This window comes from Lactuca saligna, chromosome 5 (assembly GCF_052625555.1).
Source record: "Lactuca saligna cultivar CGN05327 chromosome 5, ASM5262555v1, whole genome shotgun sequence".
NCBI classification, from domain to species: domain Eukaryota; kingdom Viridiplantae; phylum Streptophyta; class Magnoliopsida; order Asterales; family Asteraceae; genus Lactuca; species Lactuca saligna.
In genome coordinates this window covers 121,157,741-121,183,236 of record NC_136421.1, presented here as the reverse complement: position 1 = coordinate 121,183,236, position 25,496 = coordinate 121,157,741, and the positions used below count along the sequence as shown (strand labels likewise).

General features: G+C 32.5%; 2 long non-coding RNA genes and 1 pseudogene across 4 annotated transcripts; 1 reads left to right on the top strand and 2 right to left on the bottom strand.

Moving 5' to 3' along the window:
• Positions 1–802: 802 nt before the first annotated feature.
• Positions 803–1,899, bottom strand: LOC144998192 (uncharacterized). Its single transcript, XR_013660192.1, has 3 exons — positions 1,643–1,899; positions 1,167–1,230; positions 803–991 (listed from the first exon to the last, which is right to left on the bottom strand). It is a non-coding gene; the product is annotated as an uncharacterized LOC144998192 (long non-coding RNA).
• Positions 1,900–3,053: 1,154 nt separating this feature from the next.
• Positions 3,054–5,976, top strand: LOC145045660 (ribulose-1,5 bisphosphate carboxylase/oxygenase large subunit N-methyltransferase, chloroplastic-like; annotated as a pseudogene).
• A 4,585-nt stretch (positions 5,977–10,561) lies between these two features.
• LOC144998031 (uncharacterized) lies at positions 10,562–11,958 on the bottom strand. Of its 3 annotated transcripts, XR_013660081.1 has the most exons (4): positions 11,893–11,958; positions 11,632–11,721; positions 11,146–11,210; positions 10,562–10,970 (listed from the first exon to the last, which is right to left on the bottom strand). It is a non-coding gene; the product is annotated as an uncharacterized LOC144998031 (long non-coding RNA). The 3 variants fall into 3 exon arrangements; XR_013660082.1 differs by lacking the exon at positions 11,893–11,958 and having other exon boundaries at positions 10,562–11,031; positions 11,632–11,884; XR_013660080.1 differs by lacking the exon at positions 11,893–11,958 and having other exon boundaries at positions 11,632–11,884.
• Between the last annotated feature and the right edge of the window lie 13,538 nt (positions 11,959–25,496).

The window sequence follows — 25,496 nt, the reverse complement described above, 5'->3', positions numbered from 1 at the left end:
GCAACACTATTTGGAATCACATTGCTCCAACCACGGAAAACATCTTAATTTGCATGTTAGGCTTAGTCATCTATACATTAGATTGAACCTCCTTAGAATTAGGATCCCTTTACAATCATCTATATGCACCCTCCGTGCGACAAGCAATGAATTTGTTCCCATCATGTATTTGTTTGAAGTTGGAGCACCTCTACTCTGATGGCCCTGTTATGGATATTGTAGATATGGGAAGAAGGTTGTCTGCTGTTGGAAATGTTATGGATAATGTAGATATGGCAATGAGGTTGTCTTCCGTTTGAAATTCAAGAGCAGCAAAGAGTTAGTAGGTGATCCAAGTATTATATAGCTAGAAATGATGAATAGTTTTGTTAGTAAATATGCTCTCTCAATCCTGGCAGATGTGAATTTTTTTGCCATCAACAAAGGTTGGACTGACATTTTCAAATACGGGAAGGTATTGAAACGCTAATACATTTGAAGTGTTGTTCCTTTATGAAACGTGTGCTTGATCTCAGGAGAATAGATTATGAGTAATGTGAAATATGTTTAAGGGATCATGAAGTATTCAGATTCAAATGCATACTTTCATACACCAACACATACAAATACACATTTCATATATATTTATACTCATACAAATAACTTGACAGAAAATAAAACAGGTTTTAAACAAAGATTAATCCACCCTGTAACTAAAGAAAACTACATCCGCTACTTTTATCAGCAAAGGAATGTATAAGATCGACCAGTAGATGTTTTGTACTTCGGATTTTTTAATAGATCGAAGTACTCGATGTATATATACAGTTCAAGTTGGCCTCTGTTATAACAAAAGTTCATGTTTAATGCTTTCACGGTTTATCTAATACACTAAACATAAGAGGCCTATACAGTTAATGTAATACGAATTGTCCTGATTTATTGACTGAAGAAATTCGCATCTGTGATGCACACATGTGGCTGGTAGATGATATCACCAAGCAAATGCAGTCTGAAATGAAACATTAACCCATAAAACTTTATGAGTCCACAATAGAGGTGACAATTAAAAACTGCACATATAAAAAATTAATCATATTAACATGAAGATATTTTGACCATCATTATTGGTAAAGGAGTTGTTGTATTAAAAATTAATCATATTAACTGTAGGTTGGACAACTTACAGTGAGCCTTCCTTTCGTCTTTTATCTCATCTTCCAAGGATTCGTATCAGCCAACCAGTTCATCCTATTTATTATATTGAACATTCGTTAGCTTTTTTGGTTTGCCACACACAAAAAAAAAAAAAAAAAAAAAAAAAAACCTAATTGAAAAACCTACGGATTGAAAAATTATAATTACTAAAACTAAAGACTCTCTGAGATCTTTTTTGCTTTAAAAAAGATCTAATAGTCGATCACCAAGTGTCAGTATCTTTCTTGATATTTACGGAAAAAGCATGTAAAGAACTACAGATCAGATCTGCAACACGATCTCCATAATCTCCAAACAGAATTCAATAAGAATTGAAGCAGATGTCAGCTTTAGAGTAATGAAATTAACGTTACTAGATATAGCACAAATTCGAAAGTTGAGCAGAAAAATTTATTGGAATCCAAACATTTACATAAGAAAAATTTATTGGAATCCAAACATTTACCTAACTGATAGTAATCTGATTCTACTAGGCTGACAACAGAATACACATCAAAGTATAGTGTGAGTGACAGTCGAACAACATAATCTTCAAAACACCAAAGTATATATGGCGGATCTTTACTAATTTTTATATCTATCTGCATGATGAAGATAAAAAAAATCGACATATAGAACTCTTGGTGATTATCATGAGTCGATAACAATGAAAACAATGCACGATTTTCATATATGTAAGAAACGATTGGTGATCAAGATTGACAGCGGCTGCGAAATCGTATTGAAATGAAACTTAACATATCGTATATATATAGTGTGGGCGTAACCCTAACCCTGATCTCTAGATCTAGCGTTGGTGATTTTTATCAAGCTCCCCTACTATTGTACATATCTTCAAATAAAACCCTAAGGTTACGCAAAATGACACTTTGAATGCTTGATGAATAAAGTGTTACTTGATTTTTTATATGTAATTTTTTAAGAACTCTTATATATAAATGGCCACAGCCCACAATACTTGAGTACCTTTTTTTAACATAAATTTAATCATTTGTAGACTACTCTTAGTTCCACATATGCCTCCAACAAGACGAGAACCATCGACTTCAAGGAGGGGCAACACTTGATACGGTTAGATTATTATAAGTGTTTTGGTAAATGGCAACAATACTCTTGAGTTTTTTTTTTTTGGAAAAACAGTTGATACATTTTTCTTTCTTGTTTAACTGAGAATATCTTTCATCATTTGACATTGTAATTATTCGAGGTTGAGTATACGATATTCATGGTCTATCCTTTCAACATAAGATGGCGTAATTAGCACAAACGTATTAAAATGTTTGGTTACAAAATTAATGGTTTCAATAAATGTTAAAAGTATGATTTACTTGTTAAATGAAATCACAATAAATAATATACGGCTAATTATATTGAACTTAAAATTAAATTTCGGGACGAAACCGATGTTCATAATGTACATAAAGTAAAATCGTGCATGTATTTATCGTTTAACATGCCCTTGAGTTCAACTCTATAAGTCAAATAATGCTTAACGATAAGTATTCTGTTTTATGAAAGTCTTGTTCGAATGTTTATTTAGTTGAATATTGGATTACCTGATTATTAGATTAATCACACCCTGGTGTTTTTATATTAGCACATTGTGGTACATTGATTGGGACTTTGTAATTTATGTATATTTGGATTCCTATTACTATTTTAAGTCAATGTGAGTCTCACAACACGTTCAAACATGCTATGGACGATTAAATCTCGTGAATTAAATTTGCTGGTAAATATCCATTGATTTTCGATAAATAATTGCAAGAATCACGTACACCTGATAATAATATATTTGTGAATTTGGTATAAGTTTAAAAACTAATGGTGGATATATCAACTTACGAAACTCAACTATGGGCAATGTAATAACTGTGTCAGGCATATGTTGCATGCTACTCCACCGTGACTAACATGAAGAAACCCTAGATTTCTCATCCGAAACAACATACCTTACTGTAAATGCTCTACGTTCCTCAACAAACAATAAGGGGGAACAAAAAAAGTGGTAAAAAATGAAACAATTGTAAGGGTGTTCTACTATTAATCATTTTGCATGAAATGAACATCTAATAAAATAAAAATATGCATGCTTTCTAAGCAATGGACAAGCATATTTCACAACTCAACAACACAACAATTTTTCTATGATTTTGAGAACTATAACTTGCATCCAACCACCTAATTCTAACCATATAAGGGCCTTGGTTAAGCTGTTTCAATGGCCCCACAATAGTCTTTTGCTTCTCGGTATCCCACCATCAAACACTTGCAACATCATGTATGTCTTTCTTGATTCCGGATGGATAATGTAGCATCCGCACTTAGGGCCTAAAACTTTTAGATCTAACGTTTTCTAGGTTTAAAATTGTATGTGTTCAATTGGCTGCAATCGGCCAACCTGTTGATGATATGGACAAGATCCACTGGTTTCTTTGTGGCCTTGGCCCTTCATTTGAGTCCTTCTCTCACTACAAACAATTTGACATTTAGTGGCATACATCTTCTATGGCATAAATTTTTTGTGCCACTATATTAAGTTTTTAGTGGCATATTTTATATCCCACTATAAGTATTGATAGATTTAATGGCACTTACCATTTTATACCACTAATATTCATATTTAATAGTGGCATACTAATTTGATATGACATTAAAGCTTATAAATTATGTGTCGTACAAGTCATTATATGCCACTAAAGTTTTATTAAGATTCTATCGACGCTATTTATGCCACTATAAGTTTGTTTCTCTTTTTTATGTCTTTTAAAAAGGGGAAAACCTCATTTCCTTCTATTTGAAAAATATAAACGTGAAAAAGCAAGTCGTCCGTAAAGTCGTTGAGCTCTATCGCATCCCCGATCTTCAATTCCATTTATCGAATATTGGAATCGTAAGTAGACCACTAGAAAAAGATGTATTATGTCGTAAAAATCCTCCATGCTTCTTATTTGAAGTGTCGTTTTATATTCATGTTTCGAACTCCTAAACAAAGTTCAAAATACATAGACGTTAAGGGTTCAAAACACATAGACAATTAGGGTTCTCGACAATTAAGGTTCTCATTTAATTTTGATTTCTATGGATTTAATGAACCTTTTGCATGTAACTGTGTCATACTCGATGCTTCAAGCAATTTTTCATCATTCTAGTTCGCTTGCACCTTCATCGTACTAGGCTGTTAACCGAAGAACCACCACCCATGGGTGCGATTTCTAGGGCTTGGATGAACCTTCATTGTCCCAATGTTTATCGCTCAGAAAGCCTTTCCCTATGACGATCACTGAACGAAAAACCTCACCAACGATCATCCGTTGCACGATCTCCACCAGCTGCAGCGATACAACTAAGGCTAACGTAGCTCCTCAGCCGATACCTTGGTGTTGCAAAATAGATTCACTGGAGAATGCGGCTTCGTTGCAGAAATGGTTGATAGATTACGGTTTGCCGCCTCAAAAAATGGAGAGAGGGGTGTTGTTGTGAATCATAACACCAGGAAGGGGGGAGAAAATTCTATTTGTACCTCCCTCACTCGTCATCTCCACCAATTCGGTATGATATCTCATATTTGATTATTACATACATAGACCTTAACGATGCATCTATGTTGCTCAAAAAGTGATTTGATTCAAAGATTCATTCAACTGACCATCACATTTGGAGAGTTAATTAGGTTACATCTTAAAGCTTCAAAGCATGTCCAGTTCGGGCATTGTAATGAAGATTTATTGATAATACATAGAACTAGAAACCCTAAAATCTGATTTGATCATAACTTTTTACACTTGTTCATGTGAATTTTGGAAATCAGGAGTGGAGTTCTCCAGAAGGAGGGGAAGTTTTGAAGAGATATGATGTACCATATTGGCCATTAATTGTGACTAATCTAATTAGTTAAATAAGTCTTATGAAATCATCAAGATGGAGCAACTATATATCAGCCTTACCCAGACAACCTTATTCCATTTTATACTGGTAACCTTTTCTTGATCTTATTCCACCAGCTCCTTCAATAATTTAAGGATCCATGCTCAATATTTTCCCCTACAACATATTTATATTATTTCAGGACATGAGCTGAAGTAGATAGGTACTTGGAAGCATCACAGATTAGAAAACATGCAACTGAAAGAATCAACAATGTAACTGGAACGTATGCAAAAAATTTCTATATGTTTGTTCAAACATCTGTACCCATGAAAAATATTATAAATTGTAATGCATGTTTTAATCTTTTTTTGAGATATAATGGCATGAGAGATAGAATTTTTTCCAAGCATCCTAATTTATTTCCAGAAGAGGTGTTCAACATGGAAATATTTAGATGGTCATTTGGTATTCTTTTTTCAAGATTGGTGAGTTAACATAACAACTTGTAATTACTAATCTTTATATTATTATTATTAAGTGAATGTTGTGGATCTTGTTTGTTACTATTATAGGTTCGATTACCCTCACTGGATGGAAGGGTAGCCTTAATTCCTTGGGCATATATGTTGAATCATAGCTGTGATGTATGTATTAAACTACTGTCTCATTTACTTAAATCAAGATAACTTAATAGTAACTGACAATAACTAAAATTTTGTTTTTTTTTATTGTTGATAGGTGGAAACCTTTTTGGATTATGATAAATCAACAAAAGGAGTTGTATTGACAATTGATCGTCATGTAGCAAAATTCTCTCTTTTAACTATACTTCATGGAAACTCTCACCCAACTACAATACATGGAGGTATTCCTATAATCTTTCCTCCAGTATGTGCCCCTGTCTCTTAGTTGTTTAATTCACTGTTTTTATATTTATTCTAATCATTTATTTTGTTTTTGAAACATCTCAATGTTGTCTTATGCTTTTCCCTTTCTGAATTGGTTATAACTGCCACTTTTTTATCCTACATCAATAAGAATTTTGTTGAGAGTTGAACATTAACATTTTCTTTCTTGAGATACTTTTTCTACAAAGTTAAATGTATGTGACATATATATCTAACATTGTTGTTTATATGAAATAAATGCATCCAATTCAAGAAACATAGGTGCAAGTCTTATGATGTTTTTGGTTAATAGTTTTATTGTTTGTGGAACAAGGTTATAGAGAAGATAAGGGTTTGAATTGGGAGAATAATGTTGATGAGTAAGTTTTGATTCATGTACAATTTGATCAAGTTATTAAACTTCATTCTACTGTCATTAAAGGAATGGAGAGGGTAGGTTTGTCACTAAACTTCTTTCTCGCCTCTTGGGTGTATGTATGTTTTCTTGATCATAGTTAGTACAGATGCAACATGATCAATTGTATTATAGATTTGTCTAGGTTACCAATATAAGCATATATAGTTTAAGACATAGCTTAACTAGTTATTAACAATATTCGACCAAAATGCATGATTAAATCACACATTTTCTACTTTTACATATTTTAAGATAAATCTTTTGAATACAAAAAAAAGGTTTACATAAATACCCCTGATCAAATATATGTTGTGAGCCCCTCACTGGTTATTTGGTGCCTGTAGAGTTGTCTCTTTGCCCACAATTCAAAACGCATCATCTTTGCAAAGTACTCTTTTGTGTGGGACTTTGGTTTCATGACTTTCAACCATCACTCTTACATTAAGATTATCAAATCTATAGAGAAACTGAAAATATATTTATTTTTAAAGTACAACTTATATTTCAAGTGTTGAAACATATTTGGCTTATGGTTATACTACATGATAGTAAACATAACTATTAATGCTAATAACATAAATCGTTACTAAATTATTTGAATTTTTTTTTTTAATTTAGTCAGATAAGTTATAATTGTCTAGGATAAGTGGTAACTTAATAACCCCTAATAAATAAATATAAATCGTTTGGGCTTTAGTCTTGTAAATGAAATGAGAAATAGTTATTTGATGTATTCACATAACTGAAAAATATAAATTAATAGTAACAGAAAATCCAAATTTCTCAGCTAAACATGCAATATAATAACATTTTTCTAAAGATACATTGCAATAACTATTTTATAGTATAAAATAATATTGTGGATTTTTCACCACATAAGTATCGCACATAAGTGTCGTACCTTGTAGTGAAACTAAATAGTTTTGCATGATCTCGCAAGGTCATAGGTAAAAGAATACAAATGTTACCTAATGATTTTGAATGTACTAGTATTGTTGGTTACAAGAATAATATACAATTTAAAATGTTAAAAGTCTTGTCATTTGTTGATTTTTTACAAGTTCAGGGATTATCATTAAATAATTATTCCCAAACTTTACAGTTTTATGTAAATTTTGAAGGTATAAAGTTGGACGAGTGGAACAATTGGAAACATCAGAGGAAGCAAAATTTAAAGGTCTGTTGCTATAAGTTTTATGAATTAAATGTATTTTCTTTTATGGAATATTAAATGTCGTATTATGTCATTTATAGATAACGTGTTATTATTTATTTATATATTATGTGTCTAAATGTTCACATGTATTACAAAGGAAATTAGCAAGTTACACCATCAACGTTGGTCAATGGAAACATTTGGCCTCGAATTGTTCATCTTCTTGCTATAAACGAGGTATATTCTTTTTAGTTATATAGTTTTGTTGGTAATTATCCATTTATTTTCGATCAATAATTACAAGAATCACGTACACCTCATAATAATATATTTGTGAATTTGGTATAAGTTTAAAAACTAATGGTGGATATATTAACTTACCAAACTCAACTATGGGTAATGTAACAACTGTGTCAGGCATAAGTTGCATGCTACTCCACCATGAATAACACGAAGAAACCCTAGACTTCTCATCCGATACAACACACCTCACTATAAATGCTCTACGTTCCTCAACAAACAAAAAGGGGCAACAAAAAAGTGGTAAAAATGAAACAATTGTAAGGGTGTTCTACTATTAATCATTTTGCATGAAATGAACATCTAATACAATAAAAATATGCATGTTTTCTAAGTAATGGACAAGCATATTTCACAACTCAACAACACAACCATTTGTTCTATGATTTTGTGAACTATAACTTGCATCCAACCACCTAATTCTAACCATATAAGGGCCTTGGTTAAGCCGTTTCAATGGCCCTACAATAGTCTTTCACTTCTTCAGTATCCCACCATCAACCACTTGCACCATCATGTATGTCCTTCTTGACTCCGGATGGATAACGTAGCATCCGCACTTAGGGCCTAAAACTTTTAGATGTTAGGTTTTCTATGTATCCAAAACACGTAAAACTAGGTAGTGAAAAAAATAAATTATGATATACCTAAGTGTACATGCAACCTATGGATGTATGGCTTCGCGCTTGAGCTCTCGTTCTCGTGACCTTGTTTACATGGAAATGACTCAAACTAGAATCCCTCTCTTGGTTCATAACCAGTAAACTCAAAAGTGCATATAGTCAAAATATAACTAGGAGGAGTTAAACTCTTAATGAATTCCTCCACAAGAAGGGAGAAAGAAGACGCGAAGCTTCAAGCCAAGAATAAGCAAGTATTATTGGATTTGGATATCTTCCACTGTTTTTGTTGGATTAAGTGTCGAATCCCATAACTATAATTTGTATATACTTGAACTGATTCTAGCATAGTTTTTTTGGGTTGCCTCATAACTAGCAACTGGACGACATGACTTTTGGAGAGAGAGAAAGAGAGGGAGAGAGAGAAAGAGAGGGAGAGAGAGGTTGATTTATTATATAATTAATAAATTAAAATAAATAATTTATTAATATATTGTGAGAACAATATGTTAATTACAAATAATTATATATAATTAATATTTAATCAGAAATTAATAAAAATTAAAAGAATTAATTAAAAGTCTAGGGTCAAATGTCCAATTGTTCAATAGTTGAACAAGAGGCTCCAGAACCTTCTTGGAAAAGGTTTGACGGTTTCAATAAGGATATTCTAGGGTTTCTATAAATATAAATAAGGCGTTGGATAATTAACCATTTGAAATATTATTATTATCTTAAAATTTGGGTTATCTACAGCATCCTTGTTGGACAATAAAAGGGCCCTCATCCCGAAGGATTTTGGCCACTCATATCTTTAGACATATAACTAAAATTCTTATATGCCCCTCTCCTCTCTCCATATTCATCTTGTTGCTAGTGTTGGGTGTGAACCACTAGAGGCACGATATTTGTGGTGCTTTCTCTCAAGGCTTCAACAACACAAAGTTCTTTGTTATTTGTCAACAACAATCAAGGTATGTTTCTCTTAGCCCTAATCATATTTTCGAAAATATGTTAGGAATGCTAGTGTTTCTTATTTGATGTTGAAAGTTGCATATTTAATTAGAGAAAACATAGATCTTATTCTAGGGTTGCATGCACACTTATTTTTTTTATTATTTATTTATTTTATTTTTTTGTTTTGCGTAAAACCGATCAGTTTTATCATTCCACCCTTATGTGATGAGATATCTCCAAAATGAAATTCCTTTTAATTCTAATACGAATACTATCCACCATAGGTTCTATAGTATTCCCGATTAATAAGGTATTGATAAATTGCTATTCAACCCTTAAATTAATTAGACTATTAATTAATTCTCATAATGTTTTCAAATTACTTTATAATTAGTTATTAAACCATAATACGTAATAAATCAATTCCCCTTTTGTTGATTCTACTTGATTTGAGTATTGAAGGCAACTCAAGAGAACCTTCCTATTATTATAGATATCAACAGTAGTTAATGATCTTGGAGACACTTTCCAACAGTCTACCACTTTGACAAACATCAACTATAGATGACGATGTTTTGTCAAAAAGTAATACTTGCAACACTATTTGGAATCACATTGCTCCAACCAAGGAAAACATCTTAATTTGCATGTTAGGCTTGGTGATCTATACACTAGATTGAACCTCCATAGAATTAGGATCCCTTTGCAATCATCTATATGAGCCCTCCGTGCGACAAGCAATGAATCTGTGCCCATCATGTACTCTACTCTGATGGCCCTGTTATGGATATTGTAGATATGGGAAGAAGGTTGTCTTCTGTTGGAAATGTTATGGATAATGTAGATATGGCAATCAGGTTGTCTTCCGTTTGAAATTCAAGAGCAGCAAAGAGTTAGTAGGTGATCCAAGTATTATATAGCAAGAAATGATGAATAGTTTTGTTAGTAAATATGCTCTCTCAATCCTGGCAGATGTGAAATTTTTTGCCATCAACAAAGGTTGGACTGACATTTTCAAATACGGGAAGGTATTGAAACGCTAATACATTTGAAGTGTTGTTCCTTTATGAAACGTGTGCTTGATCTCAGGAGAATAGATTATGAGTAATGTGAAATATGTTTAAGGGATCATGAAGTGTTCAGATTCAAATGCATACTTTCATACACCAACACATACAAATACACATTTCATATATATTTATACTCATACAAATAACTTGACAGAAAATAAAACAGGTTTTAAACAAAGATTAATCCACCCTGTAACTAAAGAAAACTACATCCGCTACTTTTATCAGCAAAGGAATGTATAAGATCGACCAGTAGATGTTTTGTACTTCGGATTTTTTAATAGATCGAAGTACTCGATGTATATATACAGTTCAAGTTGGCCTCTGTTATAACAAAAGTTCATGTTTAATGCTTTCACGGTTTATCTAATACACTAAACATAAGAGGCCTATGCAGTTAATGTAATAGGAATTGTCATGATTTATTGACTGAAGAAATTCGCATCTGTGATGCACACATGTGGCTGGTAGATGATATCACCAAGCAAATGCAGTCTGAAATGAAACATTAACCCATAAAACTTTATGAGTCCACAATAGAGGTGACAATTAAAAACTGCACATATAAAAAATTAATCATATTAACATGAAGATATTTTGACCATCATTATTGGTAAAGGAGTTGTTGTATTAAAAATTAATCATATTAACTGTAGGTTGGACAACTTACAGGGGAGCCTTCCTTTCGTCTTTTATCTCATCTTCCAAGGATTCGTCTCAGCCAACCAGTTCATCCTATTTATTATATTGAACATTAGTTAGCTTTTTTGGTTTGCCACACACACACACACACACACAAAAAAAAAAAAAAAAAAAAAAAAAAAAAACCTAATTGAAAAACCTACGGATTGAAAAATTATAATTACTAAAACTAAAGACTCTCTGAGATCTTTTTTGCTTTAAAAAAGATCTAATAGTCGATCACCAAGTGTCAGTATCTTTCTTGATATTTACGGAAAAAGCATGTAAAGAACTACAGATCAGATCTGCAACACGATCTCCATAATCTCCAAACAGAATTCAATAAGAATTGAAGCAGATGTCAGCTTTAGAGTAATGAAATTAACGTTACTAGATATAGCATAAATTGGAAAGTTGAGCAGAGAAATTTATTGGAATCCAAACATTTACATAAGAAAACGTTATATAAATTTACCTTCTCAAGCTAGGGGCCTCGGACAAACCAAAAAAACCAACTCTTGAAATGTTATGAACACCTAACTGATAGTAATCTGATTCTACAAGGCTGACAACAGGATACACATCAAAGTATAGTGTGAGTGACACTCGAACAACATAATCTTCAAAACACCAAAGTATATATGGCGGATGTTTACTAATTTTTATATCTATCTGCATGATGAAGGAAAAAAAAAATCGTCATACAGAACTCTTGGTGATTATCATGAGTCGATACCTTAATGAAAACAATGCATGATTTTCATATATGTAAGAAACGATTGGTGATCAAGATTGACAGCGGCTGCGAAATCGTATTGAAATGAAACTTAACATATCGTATATATATAGTGTGGGCGTAACCCTAACCCTGATCTCTAGATCTAGCGTTGGTGATTTTTATCAAGCTCCCCTATTATTGTACATATCTTCAAATAAAACCCTAAGGTTACGCAAAATGACACTTTGATTGCTTGATGAATAAAGTGTTACTTGATTTTTTATATGTAATTTTTAAGAACTCTTATATATAAATGGCCACAGCCCACAATACTTGAGTACCTTTTTTTAACATAAATTTAATCATTTGTAGACTACTCTTAGTTCCACATATGCCTCCAACAAGACGAGAACCGTCGACTTCAAGGATAGGCAACAACTGATACGGTTAGATTATTATAAGTGTTTTGGTAAATGGCAACAATACTCTGATTTTTTTTTTTTTTTGGAAAAATAGTTGATACATTTTTCTTTCTTGTTTAAGTGAGAATATCTTTCATCATTTGACATTGTAATTATTCGAGGTTGAGTATCCGATATTCATGGTCTATCCTTTCAACATAAGATGGCGTAATTAGCACAAACGTATTAAAATGTTTGGTTACAAAATTAATGGTTTCAATAAATGTTAAAAGTTTGATTTACTTGTTAAATGAAATCACAATAAATAATATACGGCTAATTATATTGAACTTAAAATTAAATTTCGGGACGAAACCGATGTTCATAATGTACATAAAGTAAAATCGTGCATGTATTTATCGTTTAACATGCCCTTGAGTTCAACTCTATAAGTCAAATAATGCTTAACGATAAGTATTTTGTTTTATGAAAGTCTTGTTCGAATGTTTATTTAGTTGAATATTGGATTACCTCATTATTAGATTAATCACACCCTAGTGTTTTTATATTAGCACATTGTGGTACGTTGATTGGGACTTTGTAATTTATGTATATTTGGATTCCTATCACTATTTTAAGTCAATCTGAGTTTCACAACACGTTCAAACATGCTATGGACGATTAAATCTCAAGAATTAAATTTGTTGGTAAATATCCATTGATTTTCGATAAATAATTGCAAGAATCACGTACACCTGATAATAATATATTTGTGAATTTGTTATAAGTTTAAAAACTAATGGTGGATATATCAACTTACCAAACTCAACTATGGGCAATGTAATAACTGTGTCAGGCATATGTTGCATGCTACTCCACCGTGACTAACATGAAGAAACCCTAGATTTCTCATCCGATACAACATACCTTACTGTAAATGCTCTACGTTCCTCAACAAACAATAAGGGGGAACAAAAAAAGTGGTAAAAAATGAAACAATTGTAAGGGTGTTCTACTATTAATCATTTTACGTGAAATGGACATCTAATAGAATAAAAATATGCATGTTTTCTAAGCAATGGACAAGCATATTTCACAACTCAACAGCACAACCATTTTTTCTATGATTTTGAGCACTATAACTTGCATACAACCACCTAATTCTAACCACATAAGGGCCTTGGTTAAGCCGTTTCGATGGCCCCACAATAGTCTTTTTCTTTTCAGTATCCCACCATCAAACAGTTGCAACATCATGTATGTCTTTCTTAATTCCGGATGGACAATGTAGCATCCGCACGTAGGGCCTAAAACTTTTAGATCTAAGGTTTTCTATGTATAAAAAACACTTAAACTAGGTAGTGAAAAAACAACTTATGATATACCTAAGTGTACATGCAACCTATGGATGTATGTCTTCGCGCTTGAGCTCTCGTGCTCGTGACCTTGTTTACATGAAAATGACTCAAACCGGAATCCCTCTCTTGGTTCATAACCAGTAAACTCAAAAGTGCATAATTAAAATATAACTGGGAGGGGTTAAACTCTTAATGAACTCCTCCACAAGAAGGGAGAAAGAAGATGTGAAATTTAAAGCCAAGAATAAGCAAGGATTATGGCTTTGGATATATTCCACTGTTTTTGCTGGATTAAGTGTCTAATCTCATAACTATAATTTGTATATAACTGAGTTGACTGTAGCATACTCTTTTTGGGTTGCCTTCATAACTAGCAATTGGACGGCATGACTTTTGGAGAGAGAGAGATTCATTTATTATATAATTAATAAATTGAAATAAATAATTTAGTAATATGTTGTGAGAACAATATATTAATTACAAATAGTTATATATAATTAATATTTAATCAGAAATTAATAAAAATTAAAAGAATTAATTAAAAGTCTAGGGTCTAATGTGCAATTGTTCAATAGTTGAATAAGAGGTTCGAGAACCTTCTTGGAGAAGGTTTGACGGTTTCATTAAGGATATTCTAGGGTTTCTATAATTATAAATAAGGAGTTGGATAATTACCATTTTGAAATATTATTATTATCTTAAGATTTGGGTTATCTAGGGCATCCTTGTTGGATAATAAAAGGGCCTTCATCCCTAAGGATTTTGGCCACTCATATCTTTATACAAATAACCAAAATTCTTATATTCCCCTCTCCTCTCTCCGTATTCATCTTGTTGCTAGTGTTGGGTGTGAACCACTAGAGGCACGATATTTGTGGTGCTTTCTCTCAAAGCTTCAACAACACAAGGATCTTTGTTATTTGTCAACAACAATCAAGGTGTGTTTCTCTTAACCCTAATCATATTTTCGAAAATTTGTTAGGTATGCTAGTGTTTCTTATTTGATGTTAAAAGTTGTATATTTAATTAAAGAAAACATAGATCTCATTCTATGATTGCATGCACACTTCAATTTTTTATTTGTTATGCATAAAACCCATCAATTTTATCCTTCCACCCATATGGGATAAAATATCCCCAAAATGAAATTCCTTTTAATTCTAATGGGATTACCATCCACCATAGGTTCTATAGTATTCCTGATTAATAAATTATCGATAAATTGCTTTTTGACCCTTTAATTAGTTAGACTATTAATTAATTCCCATGATATTTTCTAATTAGTTTATAATTAATTATTAAACCATAATAACTAATAAATCAATTCCACTTTTATTGATTCTACTTGATTTGAGTATTGAAGGCAACTCAACAGGACCTTCCTATTATTAGAGATATCAACAGTAGTGAATGACCTTGAAGATACTTTCCAAGAGTCTACCACTTTGACAGGTCATTAACTATAGATGACCATGTTTTGTCAAAAAGTAGTACTTGCAGCACTATTTGGAATCACATTGCTCCAACCAAAGCAAACATCTTAAGAAAACATCTTAATTTGCATGTTAGGCTTGTTCATCTATACACTAGATTGAACCACCTTAGAATTAGCATTCCTTTGCAATCATCTATATACACGCTCCGTGCGACAAGCAATGAATCTGAGTCACACTTATTTCTTAACTATCCTAAAGTCATTAAGGTAAATGTGATTTTGCATCATTGGTGGTGGGATATCCCTATTACCAGTGTGCCCATCATGTATTTGTTTTTGAGGTTGGACCAATTCTACGCTGATGGCCTTGTTATGGATAATGTAGATATGGGAAAAAGGTTGTCCTCTATTGGAAATGTTATGGATAATGTAGATATGGCAACAAGTTTGTCTTCCATTTGAGATTCAGGAGCAACAAAGAGTTATTAGGTGACATCCAAGTATTATATAGCTAGAAAAGATGACTAGTTTTGTTAGTTAATCTAGTCTCTCAATCGTGGCAAAGATTTCCACAACTACTTGTAGCTCTAGCCTCTCACTAGCTTTGTTTTTATAAAAAAAAAAAAAACACCCTTAGGTTTAAAAAAACATCATATAAATAATACCCACTTATATTTTTTAAGATTTATTGAGCATACTCAATGTATCAGAAGATGTGAAATGTTTTGCCATAAACAAAGGTTGGACCGACATTTTCGAATACGGGAAAGTATTGAAAGTTTAATACGTTTGAAATGTTATTCCTTATTGAAACGTGTGCTTGCATCTCATGAGAATAGATTATGAGTAATGTGAAATATGTTTAATGGATCATGAAGTATTTAGATTCATATGCATACATTGATACACTAACACATACAATACACATTTCATATATATTTATACTCATACAAATAATTTGACAGAAAATAAAACAGGTTTTAAAAAAAGATGAATCCACCGTATAACCAAAGAAAACTACATCCACTACTTTTATCAGCAAAGGAATGTATAAGATTGACCAGTAGATGTTTTGTACTTAGGACATGATTTTTGGTGTTAGGGCTTTAGTGGTTACTCTCTAAAACTTGATCGTTAAGTGTAAAAAGCTCGGAATACTAAAACGGATTTTAAATTTGCTAGAAGATGACGGAAATGAATTTGACTTCCAAATGAAGTTTTTGACTGTAGAAATTATATATATGAAATCTTCGGGTTGTCACACTAGAGTTGGGTGTGAACCACTAGAGGCACGATATTTGTGGTGCTTTCTCTCAAAGCTTCAACAACACAAGGATCTTTGTTATTTGCCAACAACAATCAAGGTATGTTTCTCTTAACCCTAATCATATTTTCGAAAATTTGTTAGGTATGCTAGTGTTTCTTATTTGATGTTAAAAGTTGTATATTTAATTAAAGAAAACATATATCTCATTCTATGATTGCATGCACACTTCAATTTTTTTATTTGTTATGCATAAAACCCATCAATTTTATCTTTCCACCCATATGGGATAAGATATCCCCAAAATGAAATTCCTTTTAATTCTAATGGGAATACCATCCACCATAGGTTCTGTAGTATTCCTGATTAATAAATTATCGATAAATTGCTATTTAACCCTTTAACTAATTAGACTATTAATTAATTCCATTGATATTTTCTAATTAGTTTATAATTAATTATTAAACCATCATAACTAATAAATCAATTCCACTTTCATTGATTCTACTTAATTTGAGTATTGAAGGCAACTCAAGAGGAGCTTCCAATTATTAGAGATATCAATAGTAGGTAATGACCTTGGAGATACTTTCCATCAGTCTACCACTTTGACAAGTCCTCAACTATAGATGACGATGTTTTGCCAAAAAGTAGTACTTGCAACACTATTTTGAATCACATTGCTCCAACCAAGGCAAACATCTTAAGAAAACATCTTAATTTGCATGTTAGGTTTGGTAATCTATACACTAGATTGAGCGTCCTTAGAATTAGGATCCCTTTGCAATCATCTGTATGCGCCCTCCGAGCTGCAATGAATCTGAGTCACTTATTTCTTGACTACTCTAAATTCATTAAGGTAAATATGATTTTGCGTTATTGGTGGAGGGATATCCTTATTACTAGTGTGCCCATCATGTATTTGTTTTTAAGGTTGGACCACCTCTGCTCTGATGGCCCTGTTATGGATAATGTAGATATGGGAAGAAGGTTGTCTTCTGTTGGAAGTGTTATTGATAATGTAGATATGGCAATGAGGTTGTCTTCCATTTGAAATTCAGGAGCAGCAAAAAGTTAGTAGGTGACATCGAAGTATTATATAGCTAGAAAAGATGAATAGTTTTGTTAGTAAATCTGCTCTCTCAATCCTGGCAACGATTGCCACAACTACTTGCACTACTAGAAACTTTAGTTTCAGCTACGGGTTTAGATAGGGATTTTTTCCGTAGCAAAATTTTGGCTTATAGAGAGGCAATTACGAGAGATCTACGATGGTTTAAACAAGTATTTTATTTGTTCAACATATAGCGTATTAGAGAGGTTTAGCAAGGGATAAGTTACGGATCTTACAAGTCTTTATCGACGCGCCCTTATTCATCGGTAATTGGTGGAAAACGAAGGCATTTGGCGAGGGTTCAATGAGGGGAAAAAAATCGTCGACTTTTTTCCATCTGGTATGTATTTAGCGAGGGAATGCCGACGGAGCATACACACGTTATGTTTTTTTAATTGAAGATCTCTCGCTAAAATTGACGAATCCAATTCTACTTTCACGAAGTTTGTGTAAGTCTCCTTCCCTCCCAAATCTGCTTTATCACTCTAATTGAACATGAAGTTTGTGTAAGTTTGACTCTCGAGTTGCAGCTTAACCTAATCTCACCATCTCCGTTCAAAAAGATGACGACACCATGGACCATTGCAGCTTCCGATTCCGACATCCTCCACATTTTTGAAATCTACAATTATTCTTCCTTAACTTCCGATTCATGTAAACGTCTTGATTTTATTTGCTTTAGTCATATATTAGGTTAGGTTTGGTTCAATTGCACAATATATTACGTTAGGGTTTAATTTCTCCATTTTTTTTCCTTTTTCAATCGTCATTCCTCTTATATCGATTGCATCTATAATAAAATAGATACTTATAATTAGAACTTGATATAGGGCTTGATTGGTTGCTTTAGTCCTATATAAGCCTGGTAGCATAAGTTTTGTGCATCAAAGCTTCACCCTGAAGCTCTCCTATCATCTCTGTACATGCATCCACATGCTCTGCAACAAGCCCAACAGCACCAGTTTCATAGGCAATCATATTAAACTGATAAATCCTCCAATTCGTGTCAGCTATTTTCACCTGTGTCACATGCCTAAATGCAAGTCAAAATAAGTTTACTGATCAAGTAAAAAACAAACATTATATAGAATGCCCTAAAGTGATCAAGGTCTATGGGATTTTGAAATAGTGGTGGAAACGAATTCTTATTACTAGTATGTCCAGGGAGAACTTTTTTTAAGCTGGTACACCTAGGATCCCTGCCACAAGATCAAACAGGCTGTCAATAGTAAGTTGTCACTATTGTTCTCATGGCTTTATTGTGTTATGTGGAGACTTTGTAACCAGGTTGAATTGAAGAAAAAAAAAGATAAATATAAAAGAAAGAAAGATGATAGTTAAATGTATGAGAGGTAAAAATGTAAAACATACAGCAGGGGTTTTTGACATTCTTTGAAAATGGGGAAGACTTCTATCTATGAATCCGTTTGGAGCTCCTTGACCTCCTACTGATTTGTTGACCAACACATGCAATCATTTGGCTTATGTTGATTGTTTGGAAAAGAAATTAATTCTATTGAATTTGTTGTTCATAGAGTTATGGAAGATATTAGATTGAAGTTATTTGGTCTTAAAGTTGGTTATTTGGGGCTGAATATAGAGATTTGTAAAAATTGGAACATCCCAATCAAAAATGTCAATGGTTCTGATGGGGATTGATTTGAATTGTTTTTTGGTTAAAAGGAAGTGTTGGCAGGTTTGCTGTCGTGGTTTCAGGTTGATGAGAATAAGGATGGATTATAATAAATGTGTTGTTTTGAGCAATTGGCTTAAAGGGTATTTTGGTCTATTTTGGAAAATAAGAAATTTATAAGAAGGTATCGTGAGTTGCAATTTCAAAACTATCTATTTTTCTTTGATCTTTTTGGATTCTTGGTGGGATAATATTTTGAAGAATAGAGATTGCTGGATGCGAATTCAAGAACAGGGTCTGATTGTGATTTTTTTGGATAATGAGGAAAATTGGATTTTTTTATCTCAAGCCTGCTATCGCAGGATCATATGGAGGGAGGCATACTTGCGATTTGGAGATTTTTATTACTAGGATGGGAGAATTTTGGGTCAAGGGCATATTGGGTATATCCTAATTTTTGGTGAGTTTCGTTTTTGGTCAGAAGAGATTGTTGGTCGGTGTAGGGTGAATAGTACTTGGGATCGTTCTTTTAATGGAGGTTTAAGTGGTGAGGGCATTTTGGGAATTTCTTTTTTCCTCAATGAATTTTGGGGCTGGAGCGATCTGATTGCTGGTTGGATTGTTGTGCATATTAATTGCTTCCCTGTATTCGATTTCCTTTTCATATATTCTTCTGGGTTTTTTTATTATCGGAAATGGTGGAAGTTCTTTTTTTGACTGTTTTGAGAAGAAAGGTGTGAGGCAACTTAATCAATTTTTTATTATGGTGGTTTGGACTTGTGATTGGCATTTGAAGATTGATGTTGGGATTTGGAGGCATATTTGGTATTGTTTTGATCCTTTGGATGGTGAACATGAGGTGAATAAAAGTTATTGGGTTGTAAATATGGCTCACGGCGTTCGATTTTTTTAGAGTTGGAACCAGGGGCATTTTGGTCATGTATATAGAAATTGTGTTAGAATGATTGAGAAGGGGTTTAAACATGATAAGGATTGGGTTCTGACTTTATTCATTTGTTATTACACGCATGAAGAGAGGTTTTATGGGAATGGGAAGTTTTATATTCAGGGGTATTTAAGGAATATTTGAAAGCCTAAAATGTAGTTTCATATAAAGTGTTTTGCTTTTTTTTTTTTTTTTTTTTTTATGTTTTATGTGCCTTACATTATGTTTATTTCTCCATATTTCTTAAATAGGAGGTGGGAGTGAAGAAGTTCGAGGCGTGCTTTACCCATAGTTCAAGAGAGAAGCAACCGTTGAGCCTCTGTTCTCCTTTGTTCTTTGTTCAAACAGGTGTAATTATTTTAGATTTCATCAAATATTTATTTGGTTTTAGTTGTGACAAAAATATTTATAATAGTCGTGACACTTAAGTTTATCCTTTGTTCTCCATTCAAAAATATTTTAGTTGTTTGATTGTTTTGTAATTAAGTTCCCTGGATGCTTGTTAACTAGATCTGGTTACAGAAAAAAAAACGAACAAAAAAAATATTTTTCATTCTGATCAAAATTGAAATGCATTGGATGTTATTTTGTTTGCCCCTGGATTGCTTTTCTCTTTTCTGACCATTTTACCCCTAGACACCAATGCATGGATCTTTGCTCTATTTTGGTAACATAAGCCCCTCTACGATTTTTTTTGTCTCCCTATGGTTTCATTTTGTTTTGGAATTATATGGTAAAATGATGAATTTGCCCTAAATCATTAAATGCATGTGATTGAACAACTTTAATGTCTTCAAGTTTCAGCCCCTTTCCTTGAATTGCCAAACAATTGGAACAAATACCAAAATACCCTTTTAACCCTACAATTTCACAAGAAAAGTTTCAATTTCAATTCCAATTCCAATTCCTTCAATACCAACTCTTTATCTACTTCCTTGATTTGTGAGATTTGTGACATTTTTCAATAGATTCACGTGATGGACCTTCTTTCTGCAACAACATTGCCCCTGCTTCTTAATCCAAAAAAATCAAAAATAGAACATAATATTTACAACTTCCAATTCCAATTCCAATTCCTTCAATACCAACTCTTTAGACAGATTCTATTCCTTCCAAAAAAAAACATTAACTCTCTTACCAAACCAATGTTGCAATCAACCTTCTTGTCCTTAACTCTCTTAGCCTTGTTTTTCCTTCTTTTCGGCTTCTCTTCGGCTTCAGTGTCATGTCATTCACAGAGAGCTCCTCCGTATTATCCTCTTCAACAAGTCTGTGCAAAAACTTGGGTCATTAATCACCCATATATACAATAATGTAAATTTCCATTATTTGGTTAATTAACCTTGTTTAATTCACGTGTGTCTGTGTGTATGCATGCTTCATTTCTGTAATTTGATAACTCATATTTTCTGTAAAACTTCATTTCCTTTCTGTATCTGTAATAAAATAATTACTTTTTTTTTTTAACATCTCCCTAATTTCCCTGATTCTGTGGGACCAGGGAGCTTCTGAAAGGTGAATCAGAGGGACTTTTGAAACTTCCTGCATTCCGCCCTTATGTTGAGTTCTATGCAAAGGTATATTGTGAACTTATTATTATTATAATATAATAACCAAATGTGATGCTAAGTAAACTTTGATCTTTTATTCACGGGGTAGAAACTAGAGAGGTTCCTTCCATAGGAAACCTAAAAGTGCACACTAAATGTGCACTTTTAAAACAAAGCCATTCCCATTGCTTTAATTAAGTAGAATTTTAATATAAAATGTTACGTTTTAATAGAATTTAGTTTTAAGCCATGTCATGGTTGTTTATAGGTTTGACTGAAAGGGTGATCCAAAGTTCCATCAGTGAAAAACTTTTTAGTTTTGGTTTTGGATGTTTTTTGAATGATATTTTGGTAAACTTTGATAGTTTTAGTATTGTAATGTTTGGTTGTATTGTTATTCGATGTTTTTTAGTATAAAAATTTGATGATTGTAGTATTTTTTTTCTTTTAGAATCATAAAAAAAATGATCTTACAAGTTCGCGACGGATTGGTGAGAATAAAAAAAATATTTTAATGCATCAATTTTGCGAGGGATTAGCTACGAAAAAAATATCATGTCTAAAGTTTGTGACAGATCAGTGATGGAACAAAAAAAAAATTAATGTATAAATTTTGCAAGAGATTAGCTATGGAAAAAACCATGTCCAAAGCTTGCGACAGATCAGCGATGGAAAAAAAAATCGAATTCTGCAAGGGATTTGCTACGGAAAAAAAAACTGTTCAAGAAAATTTGCGATAGAACAGTGATGAAATGACTTTATCAAATTATGTCGCTAATGCCCTGAGTAAATGTATTGAGTGACATTCAGCGACGGATATTTTGTCGCTACATTTGTCGCAAGGAAAAACCTCTCCGTCGCTAAAACCCTCGCTGAGAAATTAGCCACCTATTAATTACCTATGGAGTAAATCCATCGTTGATCCATCGCAAACAACATTTAGCGACGGATAAAAACTCATGTTTCTAGTAGTGTTGTAACTCTAGCCTTTCACTAGCTTTTTTTTATTTAAAAAAAACCCTTTGGTTTAAAAAAAACATCATATAAATAATACCCACTTATATTTTTTGAGACTTATTGAGCATATTCAATGTCTTAGCATATGTGAAATTTTTTGCCATCAACAAAGACCGGACTGACATTTTCAAATACAGGAAGGTATTGAAAGGCTAATACATTTGTAGTGTTGTTCCTTTATGAAACACGTGCTTGCATCTCATGAGAACAAATTATGAGTAATGTGAAATATGTTTAATGGATGATGAAGTATTCAGATTCATATGCAAACCTTCATACACCAAAACATACAAACAAACATTTCATTTATATTTATACTCATACAAATAACTTGACAGAAAATAAAACAGGTTTTAGATGTTAGGTTTTCTATGTATCAAAAACACATAAACTAGGTAGTGAAAAAATAAATTATGATATACCTAAGCATACATGCAACCTACGGATGTATGCCTTCGTGCTTGAGCTCTCGTGCTCGTGACCTTGTTTACATGAAAATGACTCAAACTGGAATCCCTTTCTTGGTTCATAACCAGTAAACTCAAAAGTGCATAATCAAAATATAACTAGGAGGAGTTAAACTCTTAATGAATTCCTCCACAAAAAGGGACAAAGAAGACGCGAAGCTTCAAGCCAAGAATAAGTAAGGATTATGGCTTTTGATATCTTCCACTGTGTTTGTTGGATTAAGTGTCGAATCCCATAACTATAATTTGTATATACTTGAACTGATTGTAGCATAGTTTTTTTGGGTTGTCCTCATAACTAGCAACTGGACGACATGACTTTTGGAAAGAGACAGAGAGGTTGATTTATTATATAATTAATAAATTGAAATAAATAATTTGTTAATATGTTGTGAGAACAATATATTAATTACAAATAGTTATATATAATTAATATTTAATCAGAAATTAATAAAAATTAAAAGAATTAATTAAAAGTCTAGGGTCTAATGTGCAATTGTTCAATAGTTGAACAAGAGGCTCCAGAACCTTCTTGGAGAAGGTTTGACGATTTCAATAAGGATATTCTAAGGTTTCTATAAGTATAAATAAGGCGTTGGATAATTAACCATTTGAAATATTATTATTATCTTAAAATTTGGGTTATGTAGAGCATCCTTGTTGGACAATAAAAGGGCCCTCATCCCAAAGGATTTTGGCCACTCATATCTTTAGACGTATAACCAAAATTCTTATATGCCCCTCTCCTCTCTCCATATTCATCTTGTTGCTAGTGTTGGGTGTGAACCACTAGAGGAACGGTATTTGTGGTGCTTTCTCTCAAGGCTTCAACAATACAAAGTTCTTTGTTATTTGTCAACAACAATCAAGGTATATTTCTCTTAGCCCTAATCATATTTTCGAAAATATGTTAGGTATGCTAGTGTTTCTTATTTGATGTTGAAAGTTGTATATTTAATTAGAGAAAACATATATCTTATTCTAGATTTGCATGCACACTCAAATTTTTTTATTTTTTTATTTTTTTTTGTTTTGCATAAAACCGATATCTTTAACATTCCACCCTTATGTGATGAGATATCCCAAAATGAAATTCTTTTTAATTCTTATACGAATACTATCCACCATAGGTTCTATAGTATTCCCGATTAATAAGCTATTGATAAATTGCTATTCAACCCTTAAATTAATTAGACTATTAATTAATTCTCATAATATTTTCAAATTACTTTATAATTAGTTATTAAATCATAATACGTAATAAATCAATTCCCCTTTTGTTGATTCTACTTGATTTGAGTATTGAAGGCAACTCAAGAGAACCTTCCTATTATTGTAGATATCAACACTAGTTAATGATCTTGGAGATACTTTCCATCAGTCTACCACTTTGACAGGACATCCACTATAGATGACGATGTTTTGTCAAAACGTAATACTTGCAGCACAATTTGGAATCACATTGCTCCAACCAAGGAAAACATCTTAAGAAAACATCTTAATTTGCATGTTAGGCTTGGTCATCTATACACTAGATTGAACCTCCTTAGAATTAGGATCCCTTTGCAATCATCTATATGCACCCTCCGTGCAGCAAGCAATGAATTTGAGTCACACTTATTTCTTGACTACCTTAAAGACATTGAGGTAAATGTGATTTTGGGTCATTGGTGGAGGGATATCCCAATTACAGGTGTGCCCATCATGTATTTGTTTTTGAAGTTGGACCACCTCTACTCTGATGGCCCTGTTATGGATATTGTAGATATGGGAAGAAGGTTGTCTTCTGTTGGAAATGTTATGGATAATGTAGATACGGCAATGAGGTTGTCTTCCGTTTGAAATTCAAGAGCAGCAAAGAGTTAGTAGGTGATCCAAGTATTATATAGCTAGAAATGATGAATAGTTTTGTTAGTAAATCTGCTCTCTCAATCCTAGCAGATGTGAAAGTTTTTGCCATCAACAAGGGTTGGACTGACATTTTCAAATACGGGAAGGTATTGAAACGCTAATACATTTGAAGTGTTGTTCCTTTATGAAACGTGTGCTTGCATCTCATGAGAATAGATTATGAGTAATGTGAAATATGTTTAATGGATCATGAAGTATTCAGATTCATATGCATACATTCATACACCAACACATACAAATACACATTTCATATATATTTATACTCACACAAATAACTCGAGAGAAAATAAAACAGGTTTTAAACAAAGATTAATCCAACCTGTAAACAAAGAAAACTACATCCGCTACTTTTATCAGCAAAGGAATGTATAAGATTGACCAGTAGATGTTTTCTACTTAGGATTTTTTAATAGATCGAAGTAGTTGATGTATATATACAGTTCAAGTTGGCCTCTGTTATAACAAAAGTTCATGTTTAACCTTTTGACGATTTATCTAATACACTAAACATAAGAGGCCTATACAG